The 16,866-nt window shown below is 39.0% G+C and overlaps 2 long non-coding RNA genes across 2 annotated transcripts in view; both read left to right on the top strand.

The window, feature by feature from the left end:
• LOC147799539 (uncharacterized) overlaps positions 1–15,394 on the top strand; it is a 73,554-nt gene extending 58,160 nt beyond the window's left edge. The window contains exons 4-6 of the long non-coding RNA XR_015424736.1: positions 11,506–11,627; positions 12,294–12,395; positions 13,684–15,394. This is a non-coding gene — a long non-coding RNA (uncharacterized LOC147799539). The remainder of the gene's footprint in view (positions 1–11,505; positions 11,628–12,293; positions 12,396–13,683) is intronic.
• LOC147799536 (uncharacterized) overlaps positions 6,816–16,866 on the top strand; it is a 243,924-nt gene continuing 233,873 nt past the window's right edge. Inside the window, exons 1-2 of the long non-coding RNA XR_015424701.1 lie at positions 6,816–7,149; positions 9,262–9,344. This is a non-coding gene — a long non-coding RNA (uncharacterized LOC147799536). The remainder of the gene's footprint in view (positions 7,150–9,261; positions 9,345–16,866) is intronic.

Raw genomic sequence — 16,866 nt, 5'->3', positions numbered from 1 at the left:
GTTAGGGAAATATATGCCCAAGGAAGTGCAAGTTCTTGTCTGACTGTTTGATATTTTTGCGGAATTCTGGCTTCGTCTGCAATATACGGGTCCTTATCCCACGCTGAGAATGCTTCATATAATCGAGCATAAAAGGTCTGAGAATTATCTGCTCAGAGAAGGCTTCCTTTAACTGAGTATAAAAGGTCCGAGAATTATCTAAATATGCCAATCTTGGTGTCATCTGAAAGGCCACATGGTTTTCTATCCATTCATATAAGTTTCATATCCATATTTGCAGTAGTTAGGGAAATATCTGCCGAAGGAAATGCAAGTTCGTGTCCAATTGCCTGATATTTTTGCGGAATCCTTGCTTCGTCTGCGCTATAGCGGTCCTGTTCCCGCACAAGGATTGCTTCATATATTTGAGCATAAAAGGTCTGAGAATTATCTAAATCTTCCAATCTTGCTGTCATCTGAAAGACCACATGTTCCCCTATCTAATTGTATAAGTTTCATATCCGTATTTGCAGTAGTTAGGGAAATATCGGCGAAAGGAAATGCAAGTTCTTGTCTGACTGTTTGATATTTTTACGGAATTCTGGCTACGCCTGCGCTATACTGGTCCTTATCCCACGCAGATACTGCTTCATGTAATCGAGCATAAAAGGTCTGAGAATTATCTAAATCTGGCAATGTTGGTGTGATCTGAAAGCGCACGTTTCTCTGTCCATTCATATAGGTTTCATATCCATATTTGCAGTAGTTAGGGAAATCTCTGCCAAAGGAAGTGCAAGTTCTTGTCTGACTGATTGATATCTCTGCGGAATTCTGGCTTCGACTACGCTATACCGGTCCTTATCCCGCTCAGAGAATGCTTCATATAATCGAACATAAAAGGTCTTAGAATTATCTTAATCTGGCAATCTTGGTGTCATCTGAAAGGCAACATAATTCCCTGCCCATTCATATAAGTTTCATATCCATATTTGCAGTAGTTAGGGAAATAACTGCCAAACTAAGTTCGAGTTCTTTTCCAACTGCCTCCTTTTTTTGCGGAATTTTTGCTTTGTCTGCAAAATATCGGTTGTTATCCCACGCAGAGACTGCTTCATTTAATCGAGCAAAAAAGGGCTGAGAATTATTTCAATCTGGCAATGTTGGTGTGATCTGAAAGGTGACATGTTTCCCTATCCATTCATATCAGTTTCATATCCATATTTGCAGTAATTAGGGAAAAATCGTGCAAAGGAAATGCAAGTTCGTGTCCAATTTCCTGATATTTTTGTGGAATTCTGGCTTCGTCTGCACCATACCGGTCCTTATCCGGCGCAGAGAATGCTTCATATAATCGAGCATAAAAGGTCTGAGAATTATTTAAATCTGGCAATCTTGGTGTCATCTGAAAGGTCATATGTTCTTCTATCCATTTATATAAATTTCATGTCCATATTTGCAGTAGTTAGGGAAATAGCTGCCAAACTAAGTGCGAGTTCTTTTCCAACTGCCTCCTTTTTTTGGAATTCTGGCTTCGTCTGCGCGATACCCGGTCCTGTACTCGCACAGTGAATGCTTCATGTATTCGAGCATAAAAGTCTAAGAATTATCTAAATCTGGTAATCTTGGTGTCATATGAAAGGCCACGTGTCCCTCTATCCTTTCATATAAGTTTCATATGCATATTTGGAGTAGTTAGGCAAATAGCTGCCAAACGAAGTCTGGGTTCTTATCCAACTGCCTCCTTTTTTGAGGAATTCTGGCTTCGTCTGCGATATACTGGTCCTTATCCCACGCAAAGAATGCTTCATATATTCGAGCATAAAAGGTTTAAGAATTATCTAAATTTTCCGATCTTGCTTTCATCACAAAGGCCAAATGTTCCTCTATCCAATCATATAAGTTTCATATCCATATTTGCAGTAGTTAGGTTAAAAGCTTCTAAAGAGAGTGCGAGTTCTTTTCCAATTGCCTCCCTTTTTTCGGAATTTTGGCTTCGTCTACGCTATACTGGTCCGTATCCTGCGTAGAGAATGCTTCATATAATCGAGCATAAAAGGGGTGAGAAGTATCTAAATCTTGCAATCTTGGTGTCGTCTGAATGGCCGCAAGTTCTTCTATCCATTCATATAAGTTCCATATCCCCTATCTATTCATATCAGTTCGATATCCATATCTGCAGTAGTTAGGGAAATAGCTGCCAAAGGAAATGCAAGTTTTTGTCCAACTGCCTGATATTTTTGCGGAATTCTGGCTTCGTCTGCCCTATACCGGTCCTTATCCTTCGCAGTGAATGCTTCATATATTTGAGCATAAAAAGTTTCAGAATTATCTAAATCTTGCAATCTTGGCGTCATCTGAAAGGCCACATGTTCGTCTGTCCATTCATATAAGTTTGATTTTCATATTTGCATTAGTTAGGGAAATGTCTTCAAAAGGAAGTGCAAGTTCTTGTCTGACTGCTTGATATTTTTGAGTAATTCTGACTTTGCGCTGTACCAGGTCCTGTACTCCTCAGTAAATGCTTTCGTAAATGTATTCGAGCATAAAATGTCTACGAATTATCCAAACATTGCAACCTTGGTGTCATTGGAAAGGCCACATGTTCCTCTATCCATTCATATATGTTTCCATTTCCATTTCCATATTTGCAGTAGTTGGGGAAATAGCTGCCAAAGGAAGTGCAAGTTCTTTTCCAACTGTTTTCCATTTTTGGGGGAATTCTGGCTTCGTCTGCGCTATACAAGTTCTTATCCCGCGCAGAGAATGCTTCATATATTCGAGCATAAAAGGTCTTGAAATTATATAAATCTGGCAATCTTGGTGTCATCTGAAAAGGCATATGTTCTCCTATCTATTCATATAAGTTTCACATCCATATTTGCAGTAGTTAGGGATATATCTGCAAAAGGAAGTCGTAGTTTTTGTCCAACTGCCTCTTATTTTTGCAGAATTCTGGCTTCGTCTAAAACCCGTCCCTTTCAAGCCACACACAAAGTTTCAACCGCATCGGACACGTACTTTTCGAGGTGTAGTGGTTTGAAAAGTTCCCCTTTAATGTCACGTGACTTGTCTTCTGGTGACGACATCAGCACATGAGGTCAATATTCCTCTGACGCACCCCCTTCTCAAGATATCTGCAAGATTTGAACCCGATTAGTCTGGTACATCTGGAGATATAGGGCCTTCAAGAGTTTAATTTAATGTCACGTGACTTGTCTGCTCATGACGTCATCATCACATAAGGCAATGTACCTCTTAAGCACTCTCTATTCAATGTGTCTGCAAAATATGAACCCAATCGGACATGTACTTTAGAAGATATAGGGGCCTCAAAGAGTGTATTCTCCACTGACATTGGTCTGCGAACCCCGTGTTATTTGCATAATCATAAATATGCATTGCACACTAAAAACCAAAAAATCTTTGATAATATCTAACATAAGAGTAATCGATTGCACATTTCACATTTTCTGTGTACAAAATATAAGAACAAAGATTGCAGGACCACTAGAGATGACATCTGTTGCCCTATCCTGAACATTTTGACGCAAAAATGAATTTCACTTTTGATAACTGTGACTAGAAGTTGAACTGTATGATATACACTTTAAAACTACTCTACCATTCTTTGGCAACTGTCGCCACGCTGAATCTGCAAGTTAAGGGTCTGATGTTGTCATTGACTTCATCACCCGTCCTGTTTGGGGTTCAGGACTTAATACGTCCCCACGCAGATCATCGGGTGTCACGAGCCTTTTTAATCAATGCAAAAGTAGAATCCAGGCGGAATTAACAACGTCTGACATGTTGATAACGCCGATACTGTCCGTTAAGAAAAAAAGCAATTATTTATGACGTTATCATTAAATGAGCTCAATATTTGCTCAAAGCACTTCCTCTCAAAGATAATAAGCAAGGTTTCAACCCAGCATTAACACCGACAGACGCCTTATGTAGAAAAAAACTTTACAGCTTTTACCACTTTCAAACAATAAGCCTACTTCTGGTTTAAACCGGAAGGAATGGTTATGTCAATTAACCTACACGAGACAAAATCAAGACCACTTTTTATCCTGGCACTTGCTGGAAACAGAATGTTGCGGGAGGCCACAGTTGATTTTATATGGGTTTTTATACATTTAAGGGAATATTTAAGTATTCACGAATACGTGTACTAAGTCAATGGGCTGAAATAAATATTTAATAATAAATCACATGATGACATCTTCACGACGTAATAAATTTCGACGTATTTTTCATCAAGGTCTTTCATGGCTGTAACTTTGAAGTTGATCAAAGCTCTCAAACTAACCCAAATGCTTGCTTGACAACGTGTACAAAGTCAAAGGGCTAAAATAAATATTTAAAAATCACGAATAAATGACATGATAACGTCATCATGACGTCCTTTACTTACAATAATTTTTGTATCACGGTCTTTGTTGGCTGTCACTTTGATAACCATCAAACATCAGAAAGGTTTTAAAATTGTGCCTTGAAAACGTGTACAAAGTCTAGGGCAAAAAACTCATTTGCGGAAACACTGCTCCTTTAAGTTCATGTCACGTGATTTGCACTTCAACTGAACACTTCTAAAAGAAATATTACTTCATATTAGGCATATTTCAAATCAAATAACAGAGCGTAAAGTACCCGATTTCTCCTTCGTTCTTAAAGTAATTTTGCGCCAAAGTTAAAGACTACTTGTTCACTTGTGTTAAGTAGAAAAACGTGTACAAAAATTTATAGGGAAAAATTTAATGTTCAAAAATGAATATAAAATAAGGTGATGAAGTCATCATGACGTCACCCTTTGCAATAAATCTTGCATCAGGGTCTTCGTTGGCTATCACTTTGGAACGATCAAACATTGCAAAGTTACCGAAATTGTGGCTCGAAAACGTGTACAAAGTCAATGGCCTAGAAACACGTGTGCAGGAAAACTGCTCCTTTAATTTCATGTCACGTGATGTTTGTCTAAACTGGAAAAAAACTTGTGAAATACTATTTAATATTTGCACACTTGGGTATATTTGCGATCGAACGGAGGGAAACTTTAGTCTGATTTCTTTTTCGTTCTGGTAGTAATTCTCGGTCAAAGTTGAGGACTGCTCACGCATTATGCTGGACAAAGTGTGTACAAACCCTATGTTGCGCAACAACGCCATCCATGGTTAAATATAGGACAGTTTGTTGAAAATTGAAAGCCCAAACAGGTGTAACCGTAATTCTGCAATAGCGCCCTCATAGCCTGATATAGGACAGTCCGAAAACTGCCTGTGATCCGTGTACAAAGTCTACGGGGAAAAATTAATTATTAGAAACATCAATAGTAAATAAACTACTTAGGTTATCACTGTGAATTTTTTCTAGGACCGTCCTTGGATGATGGTACAAAGGTCTGCCAAGTTTTAAGTCGATCAGATTTAGTAAACTGCCAAAGTCGACTGGTGAAAGGAATTGAGTTGAAAAAGAAAAAAATCAGAAAAACAATATTTGTTTCGGCAAAGTTGCCAAAGCAGCTAAAACAAAATAATCAGAAAAACAATACCTGTTTCTGCAAAGTTGCTGAAACAGCTAAAAATCATCAGAAAAGCAAGAGCTGTTCAGGCTGTTGCCGAAACAGCTAAAAAAGCAAAACAAAAAGAATGCCTTTTTCGCAACTTGCCAAAAAGCCAAAAAGGAAATGAAAAAAAAATAATCAGAAAAGAAAGAGTTGTTCAGGCTGTTGCCAAAACAGCTAAAAAAATCAGAAAAGCAATACCTGTTTTGTGAGTTGCCGAAACAGCTAATTATAACATCTTTGCTCGTTATTTATCCTATCCAAGTGTTCCGGAAGCGCACCATCAGGGGTCAACTTTCAGGCTCTGTTATAGGTAGACTTGTCTCTTTTTGCCCAACGGTTTTAGAAAGTGGTTTTGTTTCACCACTTATTTACCCATACAGTGTTATGCTCTTCAAGTTGCCCAACAGTCCAGCGATTCACCTGTTATTCCGCATCGGGCAAAAGTATGCTCAATAATTTTGGGAAAGGACTGATTAAAAATGTAGCATATCAAACCCTTATTCAATAGAAAACCGCTTGTGGTCATTGTCTTGAATGTCGACCTGATCCGACAACCCCCCCCCACACACACACACAACCGTAGAAAGGCTAACCCGTTCCTTCGGAGCGCCGGGCGGCATTATTTCCGCCCTACATTGTATGTACATGTATTTTGATTTTTTTGGGGGGGGGCATTTACTGTCGGACAGTGAGTGTGACCCAACTTGCAAAAACGCACAGTTGCATTCGATGTCCCTCTCTACGAGTACCTAAGGAGCCCCTAAGGGGACAGGCACAATGAAGATTTTTTTTAATTCCGTTCCCTCGAATTATCGTTTCGTTCCCTCAAAATCATCTCTTTGCCACAAAATAATATAATAATAAGTACTACTCTATGTTGCCCATCTTTTGCTCATATGCATGCAGTCCGTGTCAAGAAAGCCGACCATAAACAAAATGCATCAAATTCCAGTATCGGTTTCGCTTCAGGAGGCATTATATTGCAACCTGAAAAAAGTATAATTAGCTAGAATCCCCAGAATTTCGGACGTAAATGTGATGATTTTTTGGTAGATAACGTCTCGTATAGCATCTCTTCTACGACTGACTGTAGTTTGACGTCATGGTGTGTGTTGCGGTCAAGATGTGAACTACGGCTGCATCCGAATCTCTTGTCAAGAGCAAGATATAGGTCTTCGCTCCATTGGAAATGCGTGGAGCCCAAGCCTCAGATGGTCGCGTTTGTCCAGGCTTTGGGGGTAGGAAATACATGGTTTTTTATATTGATGCAAATTGCTCGCATACAGTTTTGGGAAATGCTTTTTTTTTCTCTTTGCAATAGTGGTCATTCTTTTGATTTACATTACGAAAAAAATAATAATTGCATTATCTTCAGATCTTCGTCGTACTTGTGCACACTTACAGGGCCTATTTCAAGCGCGCCAATCACCAGCGCTGTTTTATCCCCTGTTTGGTACCCTGCTCAATATGTGCGCAAGTTGATCGACGACCAGTTTTCCACGGTGGCGCGAGCATTAGCATTACAATGCCTACGCACAAGAACGCATGTGTGGCCAAGTTGGCGGGTTTGTTCAAATGTGACTTCACAGGAGGTGAATTTAAAGGTGAGAACTGAGACTGGCTTACCATCCAACTATTGAAAATAAATGGAGAAATGACGGCAAAGACGATAACGAGATTTCTGTATTACAAACTCCACAAGTTTGGGCTTGGCTTTGTTGATTTTACACTGCTTTTGCTGTGGTAAAGTGCACTCTGCATTTAAACATGGCGGCCCCACAGTGACTGTCAGGCATGCAGGCTGGGATTTTAAAGGGGTTCCTTTGGTTTCTTAACTTTGAAGCAGTAATGGAGAGACGAAGAACACTCCTGTGAGACCGTTTTCTGGATTGTTGCACATCTGAGATGTATTTTGACACTTTATTGTACTCAGCAGGTCTGGAAACAGCTCACGCTATACAAACACTGTAGGCCTAGCCTACTTCTGATAACAGCCCAACAGTAAATGTTAATAAAATTAAACAAAATAGGCATAGGGAGTAATAGGGGCCTATGTACTGGTGTGTTGTAAATCTGAAACATGACTTTTGTCCAACAATTTTTTCAACCAATGAAAATCTCCAGCCTGTATGTGGGGCCAAAGTTACTAATTTGATAGTCAAATAGTAGTCTAAACAAACTGGAGGATAGTATGATTTGATGTGGTAAATGAAGACACAACATTACTTTACACCCCACGAGAATTTGTCAGGAAGTCAAAGTCTTTAAAACTAACTAGACCTATCCACTGAGGTTCAGAATTATATAAATACATTATACAATCTTTAATTTCTACATATTTCAGTGAACCTGGTAAAAATTGGGTAGAAAGTAGGCCTCATACTTTAAGTCTGTGTTGCATGGAACCATGCATGGAGATCTCTACTGATTGCATGATGCAAATCTTAAAATTGGAGGTTGTGCTAATCATTTCTAAATACAATTTGATTATTTTCAAAGATTTTTCTTTGCCAAAATGATTTTGGTTATTACCGTAAAATCTTTTTGTACTGAAAATACAATGGGGAAAGGTCTAGTTTTCAAGATAACTGTCCTCTTTGTCTTGTTCATCTGTCTATGTGCTGTCGGTATGTTTGTCAGTCTATCTGTTATTCATCTGTCTGTTATTCCGTTGTCTCTCCCCCTCTCTCTCAGTCATTCTCATTCAGATACGAAGGTTATTGTGGCAGCACTTACCATGTACATGTATGTTTCCTTCCTCAACTTAGTTTTACTTATTGTTCAGGGTTGTAGACTGGAATGCTAGTTAGCTTTTGTGATGGAAATGAGACATTGGCTGGATTGTTTTGTGAGTGATAGATCTGATGTAGTCAAATATGCAGTAGTCTTTTTCAAGCAGTGAAAATTTGTTTATTCCCGTCTTTGTGCAAAACAAACCATGATATTCTTGCAATAGGGGTTTCCATAAGAATGTGAAACACATGAAGCCAGCATTGAACTAAACGTCATCCTGATGGTCATTAGCTTGCAAAAGTTATTAAAGCCAGATTCAAGAACTTAAAAATCAGGTGCACTGTGATTTTACTCTGTCACAGCAACACATTGCTCAACCGAAAGTTCAATTGATGTTTGAATATTGTAGAATTTAGTTTATTTATGTCATGGAATGATACTCAATTCTAATGACGCTGTTGTATGAAGAGGCTCAATATCTATTTTAAATAACATTTGCACTTTTGGCTTTATCCTGTGTGTCATTACAAACATCCATTGCAAATATATATGTAGGGTACGTGTATATCTTCGGTTAAACCCCTACATGAAATGTTTTCAACTGTTTATGTTGCACTCTTTGTTGGCAACACACGGTGCGGCGTCTCCATGTGAGAGTACAGCATGCACAAGTATTGAACATTGGCTACGGCTCTCCACCGCTGCTTCTTTTGATCAAAATTTGAAGCCGTATCGCAGGAGGCGGGACTGGATTATGGCTACCCCTGTAATGCACCACCCCATAAAATGCCATGTATAGCTAGATTGATACACCGGCAGTGCTGGGTGCACATACGTGAATTACAAATTCTCAATCAGCTCTCTCCATCTTTCCGATCCTTCAAAGCCCTCTGAGAATCGGCAAACAGGCTCCTCCACTCATATTTTCTTGCCATTTTTTTCATTTTGCATGTTTTAATGACTGTTATGCGCATTCATTTCAGCTAGAGCACAAGCCGCTGATGAGTCGTTGCTTACAGGACGACCAGCTTCTTGTCATTTCTCGATGATGGCCACTGTTGTTAAGGTGATTGTACTGTGATCTCTTACTGTAGCCTTCTTGGTAAAACGTAAGTGATCTTTTGTTATTGGTCATCCCAAAGGTTGGATTCACTGATTGAGTCTCCTGTGAACTCATTGCCTCATGTCCTGTAGACCTAGTACATTAAGACCTACCACACCTTACTGTCTTATAATATAGCTCGTGTAAACATCGTGTGACATCATTATGTCTATCTAAGGATCATGCTTGGTGAATACATTTATTTTGCCCAAATACCAGGTGACATGTATATGGGGAGCTATAAAGGTTAAAATGGTCCCCTAAATCCTCTGATTTTATTATGATTTTACATGCACTCTTGGAGGTTACAGTTAATACTGTTTATAAATTGGGAATGTTTTCTGCACAGACTGTGATCTCCTGTATTAGCCTTAAGTTGGACCGAGAGAGAACACTATTTCCTTGGCATCAGAGGCTCCTTTGTTACTAACTTTGCATCACTGGTTCATGAACGACTAGGACATGGTAGCAGCCCAATCGCTACCAACAAAATGAATACTCCCAACCAACACGACTCTTTTCAACCAATTAAGTTGTGCGTCTACTCAAGGCAGATTGAAGAGATTGCTTGGCTGAAAAAACAGGTGGGATTGTTTAAACATAACCCCAGATCAACACTCCTTGTTTTGCAGGCTTCCATCTGTAGATGGCTGAAAACAAATCTTAAGAACTGGAAAAAGTAGAGGGATGTAATATGTTAAATTGCTGCTTACAGGCTTGAGGAAAAGGACTTTTTGGGAAGTGTACATGTATTGAAGGTGTTTTGAAAAATAAAATATACAAACTAGTCAAGCAACAATTGAAAAGAAATGGAAAAATGACAACTAAGAAGATAAGATTTATATGAGAAACTCCAGTGATGTGGGCTTGTATATTATTTGGCCCCGATCTTTGTTGATTTGACACTGCTTTCAATGATGTTTCAACTACTGTTGTAAAGTGCACCTATATATTTTGAAATTGTGGCCTCCACATGTGTGCAGTAATACAGATTGGAATTCAAACATGGTTTAGTTTCCCTAGTTTCAGTAGTTTGACAGAGAGACAAGAGCAAGCTAGTCCCTGGAGGCCGTTCTCTGGAGTGTAACAAATCAGAGATATCTTATCACTGGTGACACTACTCAACAGGTATGGAAACAGTCTACATCATATTCTGATATTAGTCCATGGTTATGGTAATAGTGTAATGCCTGGTTGTTCTGTAGATCTTGACCTTGGGTTTTGTCTTTTAAGTTTTCAACTAATGAGAATCCCCAGCCTTTAAGGTTGGATTGAATTAAACTACAAAAAATGGATGGAATTTTTTGGTATGGTTGTACAATTTGTGCCAAAGTGAACAGAAACAAGACGGAAGCTGCATCTACAGGCTGCTTGTAGTGAATGAGGAGTGTACTGAAATGAAATGTCCTCCTTCCTGGATCCAAATCACGTACAAGGATGAGTGTACACATTCCACAAGGGTTGTTTAAAAAAATCTGGACTTGTTTTATTTTATCAGCCAACTTTTTACTCACTGAAGCCATCCTTCTGTGTCAAATACATTAAAGGTGCAATGCATCAGGTTGTTACAATATGGCACGCAAGCCCACAGTAGGTACAATTCGCTCTTTGCACGCTGCCGCCCCAAGCATGCAGAATCTCGATCTTGATCTTTACAAAATCGGTTCAGTGATTTCCATGTATGTTGCTTGGTCATTCTGTGCATGCTGTGTCGGATCTTATACCATACGATTGGACAATGTTTCAGAAGCTGATAGTGACATGATTGTACAATCTGCCAGATTGAGGCTCTCCATGCCTATGGCGGCAACATGCAGAATAAGTAACGTGTGTGTCCAGAGTTTCTTTCATGATATCCTTAACACAAGACAGGCTTCTATCATACACACCAAGGATTCAACATTGGCTGGGAAGTATGATGTAAGCCATCTTGACAATAATTCTTTTGTGTTCCACATGCCTGGAGGAAGGTCATTTAGGGAAGCACTTATAACTTACTTTTCTCCATCTTTCTCATTCTCCACTGCCCTCTGAGAATCAGTTAATCCAAGCTAGTGCACTCATGTTGTATTGTCATTTCTTCCTTTTGCATGTTTTTAATGACTGTTGTGTGTGTCCATCTCAGCCAGAGCACAAGCCGCTGAGTGAGCCGCTGGTCATGGTACATCCAAATTCTTGAGGATGGGGTTCCTGTGCTCGTTGAGGTGATCGGACTTTGATCTCTTGCTGCTGCCTGCTGGGTAAAAGGTACGTGGGTCCAATGTTGTTGGTTACTCCAAAGGTATAATTCACTGATTCAGTCCCCTGTGGACTCATATATATTTCATATATGGACCCAAAACATAATGATGTCAAGCTATTATTTTTTACTTGGACAGTTATTGCTTCCCACCTTACTGCCTTAGGAAACTAAGCATGACGTCGTTATGTCACAGGTCTCTTCACTTTTCAAAAAGTGGACTGGGACAGAGGTCCTTCTCTGTGGATTAATTTAATTTTCGCGTAAACCTGGGTGACATACCTGTGTATGGGGAGCCATAATTTAATACCATTGATAAATTTTGGATGGCAGGTAAAACATGAAATATCAGAGAGTGTTTGGCCCAACCCCCTTCGGTGTATGCAAAATCCTATTGAATCAGACGATTTTGGACTGTCTAAATTTTCTTCTTTCTTGAGCTGTTGAAAGAGCCCAAGAAAGTAGAAGGGGTGTCAGTTTAAAATGGCTGCTTCGAAGCTTTAGAATTATGTCTTTTCAGGAGTTGTGTTTGCTGATCAACCAACAATTGAAGAGAGTTGAAACAAAGGTCAATACGAAAATGAGAGTTAAAGACTATAAAGACATCGCAGTGATGTCTACTTGTATGTTATTCGGCTCTGATCTTTGTTTACTTGACTCTTTGGTTTTAGTAGCTGTAGCATTGATGAAGATACAAGACCAAGTCCCTTGGAGACAGTTTTCTGGAGTTTAACACATCACTGGCAACTGGCATTACTGACGACACAACTCACTCGGTAAGCACTTTATGTCATGTTCTTATTTGAGCCTAACAATGAAAGTCATGTTCCAGATTTTGAACAATATCTGTACATAATTTTGTATACATGTACAATTGTTCTGTAAAATCTGGAGCATGGCTTATCAGGCTCCACTCTTGAGGATGACGAGAGCATGCTGGATGAAACGTCAAGCACACACTCTACAGTTCTTATCAGAACCATACCTCCTCCAAGGGAGGTCCATCCACATGATGTAACTACAAGCCCTGTTTTTAGTCTCCACCATGTAAAGCGTCAAGTCTTATTTAATGAAGGTGAATACTTAGGGCAGTTATGCTTCCTGGTTTCCCATTTGTAAGTTGGTCTTGTTAGTGGATGGTTTTGCAGCAAATTTGGCTCTATATAAGGCCTTATCCAAACTAAGCTTTTGTCTGTGACTGTAGGGTTGGTGACAATCAACTGATCTTGTTGTCATTTTGTTGAACATATCCACTGAAGAATGGTTGATTCTGATATTCCCACATTTAAGAGAACTATACACAAATGAAGGCAAAAGCTTGGGTCAGTCATTGTGTCTGCTAGTAATCTTCTCCCTCTTGTACTCGTTAGTCAATCTGTTTTAGTAGTTAGTTTAGCCTGTGTATGACGATAGTCTTCAAATGGTCGAAAGGTGTATCGTGGTTAATCATGATGGGTACCATCTCTTCAATTATTCTTATTTATTTGACCATCACAAGAACAAACAAAGCAAAATTAAACACAAATTATGTAAAAAAAAAAGCACAAATACAAGTAAATATAAGCAGTAGCAGGGACCGGGGATAAAAATCCGAATACATAATAAGACAAATATCAGTTATGCGGGTCAGCAGGGACTGCAAAAGTAAAATAAACTACTATTACCCCCATTTATGCTCATATCATTAGCAAGACAAATTAACCAGAACAAAGGAAATAGTAGTCTCCACACAGGTGATCAAAATGACAGCCCAAAAAAGAGAAAAAAATATCTGAGGAGAACGTTTCATTTCCATATTTCCAAACGTAAGAAAATTATCCCGCAAAGTGAAGGCCATGCTATAAAAAGATTTTTTTTTACTCGTTCTTTTTAATCATGTGAATTTACTCATTTAAAAAATATCCAGTTTTAATCAAGTCCTCTGTGCCCTCCTGTTGAGGTGATTTTATTGGCTTGTTGGTAATTTTGGTTTTTTGTCACTTTTTATTCATGTGATGCCTTTAATTGTAAATCATGTCATCCTAATTAAACACTTGTCTGTGATTTGTTTACGCCTGTACTCAGTACCACAATTACGGCCAAGATTTGGACTCTAGCACTGTGCCTATCTGTTCTACGCGTTAGTCTTCTGCTGCTGGTCGAACAGTGATACGCTCCATGCTGTGACATGTTCAGCCTCAATAAAAGTAACAAGAGCATGATTTTGATTTCCTCAATATAACAGAACTGAATTTGCAACTATTGCAGTGACCGTTTGTCTTGTGGCGGCAGCAAAAGGTTTTGTTGAAAGGTTGCCACTTTGCGTGGTTTTTCTGTACCATCTGGTGTACCTCAAGGAAGTGTCTTGAGCCCAATCCAGTTCTTATGTATACCAACGACTTTCCTTATCACATCTTGTCAGCTAGCACTTTATTTGGTAACAGTGCTCTTGTGTATAGGCCAATATAATGTCAGTCTGATGACCTTCAAGACATCCATAGCTTCCAAAGATGTTGTCATGCTAATAAAATGCATCTCAATACATTACTAAGGAAACCAAAGTTTTTCTTATGCTAGGGATGGTCAAAGAAAATAGTGGACCTGAATTGTACCTTAGTTAACATGCAGTTTGAAGCTGATAATGAGTACAAAATTTCTCGGGAAAATCTTGTTATGTCACTACCAAATCAAACAGAAGTTTCTAGTGTTGACTATTCTGGAATACAAGTAGCCTATCTGGTACCTTCACAACAGGAACCTTATACATTGACAAATTAGAACAAAATTCAACGTTGAGCAACCAGAATAATTCTCTAGTGAAGAAGATTTAAAATAGATTACACGGATTGGTTGCATATGTACATTGAATTTGTCTTTCCGTGAATATAAAAGCATTAATCTTTTGCTTACATTTGTTGTTAGAGGTCTTCATAGAGCTTTTGACCGTGAAATAGTCTTAGTGAACAGGTGGTATATTGAAACGATCAGGCTGGACAAACCTTAGGGCACTAATTCTAAAACTTCATCATTTTGCCAATTACATGCTCTTGAGATGACCTACATGTACCTGAACGTTTGAGAACTGAAGTGGTTTAAATAACCCTTCAACACGGGATCAACTTACCAAGTACCCACTTGAATTTGAAAGTATATGAAACTTGACAGAGTACTGATTGAATTTGCAGTGGATTACCCTTGTAATAAGGTCGTTGGGACTGGCAAGTTGTGGGAGGGTCACTGTGTTGTTTGGTGCAAGGAAGCACAAAATGGGGGGATTTGAATACCTAAGATTTGCCATGTGGGCCAGATGTGTCAATGGTTTTGCTTTTGTCGGTATTCAAGTGTATTTTGTTATTTCGTGGTGTCTTTCTGTTTTTTCGGTTTTTACACAATAAATTTCTTTTATTGTTTTGGGGGTACTTATTGTTTAATTGATTGATTTGTTTCTGTAATTAATTTTTTTTTGGTTATTTTAATGTATTTGTATGTCATATTTATATTATTTTGCCAACTGTATATATTTTTTCTGTTCGATTTATTTATTTGCCGTTTCTTGAATCATGTGCTGTTACTTTATTGTGTATGTGTGTGCACTTTTATGTAAAACCTGGAGCTTCAGAAATGAAGTCTTACGGGTGACAGGTATTGGATTAACTGTGCCTCTCCGGGCATTTGTAAAATTGTGTTTGTGATTTCAGTGTATTTTGTGTTATGTGTTTTTGTTTAATGTTGCTGTGTTCTTTATCCTGGAAAATGCCGAATAAATAAAATTGTTTCCCTCATTGCACACACGTTACTTGGTCTCTTTACGACGAAGAGTTTTTATCTCCGAGGTTAAGTAGGTTGACAAATGGTCCGAATGGGCGAACTTGGGGTGACTTGACAAGGATGCAAATTTCACTATCCCCTGGAGAAAATATTATTTCGATATTTGGAAACATTAAACAAAAAGGTTTCATATATTTTTGGTTTTGCATGCTACACACGTCAAATACACGCCACGTTGTCTCCATATCCGATATTAAATTGTCAAGAGATGGGCTGATCCTGGAGTCTTTGGAAAGGTTATATGTTTATCATCCAAAAAGAAAATTTCATGCCATTTTGCAACAGAACAGAAATGGGGGTCAGAGTTTTCCTTAGACATGCTCCCTATTTCGTTCGTTTTCGCTTTGTACACACAGTAGTCGGTCTGCGTCTGCCGCTACATGTCTCCATAGCCGAGTTTACAGTAAATATTCTGAAACGGTCAAAATGGGCTGACCTTGATATCTTCAGAGACGGTAAATATTTCTCTGTCCATTGAGATAATTTTCCTGTCCATATTTAAGCTGAAGCTTTGGAAATACCTGCGAAAGGAGGCTAGAGTTGTCCCACTGCTCTTTGTTCTCACTTTACTGAGACACTTCAGCGCACAGTGTGATTGCAATATTTTAGCCAAAAAAGTTTCCGATTGCTTGAAATGTGGTAGACGTGATGACAATCAAAAGGCACATGTTCCTCTATTCATTGACGTAAGTTTCATATTCATAATATGCTGAACAAGGCAAGAGTTCTTGGCTGAGCTAGTGCTTCCTGTGTTTTTGCGATTTGTCCTTTGTTCACACATTACTGGTCTTCCCAGCAGCAAATCCAGCTTTGGCGGTGGGGGGGTCCAAACTGAATACAGTTTCGAGCTTATTCAGCATGACTTTGGGGAAGAAGAACTTTCAGAAGCGTGACGGTCGTGACATTCTTGTTTTTATGTCTTGGTATTGTTTTGTTAGGGTATTGGTGCTGATATACCCATTACTCCCTTTCTCACACACCTACAAAGTATTTTTAGTGAACAAACTTGTGGCAGGGGCATGCCCCCCACCCTTGGGTCCACTGGCCGGACCATTGCCTCTCCCTGAGCAGAGAATGGCTCCATTATATTCGAGGATAAAAGTGCAGAAATTTGTCCAAATGTGGCATTCATGGTGGCATCTGAAATAGTACATATTCCTCTGTCCATTAGTCGAAGTTTCAGATCCAAATTTGTTATTATTAGGGAAATACCCATCGAATAAGCCAAGAGTTCATGTCTCACTGCTTGTTATTTTTGTGCAATTGTCCCTTTGTGCTCACTCTACTGATCCTCTTCCTGCGCACATGGCTCAATATTTGCGCATTGGGTCCTGATTCTTGCTAGTTTTGTTCAATTTCCCTTTGCCACATCTTACCGGTCCTCGATCTTCCCCAGTAAAGATGGCTCTCTATACCCGGGCATTACAGGTCTAAAAGTGC

This window comes from Acanthaster planci, linkage group LG03 (assembly GCF_054643075.1).
Source record: "Acanthaster planci isolate LZ-2023a linkage group LG03, COTS_SCS, whole genome shotgun sequence".
NCBI classification, from domain to species: Eukaryota; Metazoa; Echinodermata; class Asteroidea; order Valvatida; family Acanthasteridae; genus Acanthaster; species Acanthaster planci.
Note: the sequence above shows the minus strand (reverse complement) of the source record. Positions and strands in the feature narration are given on the sequence as shown.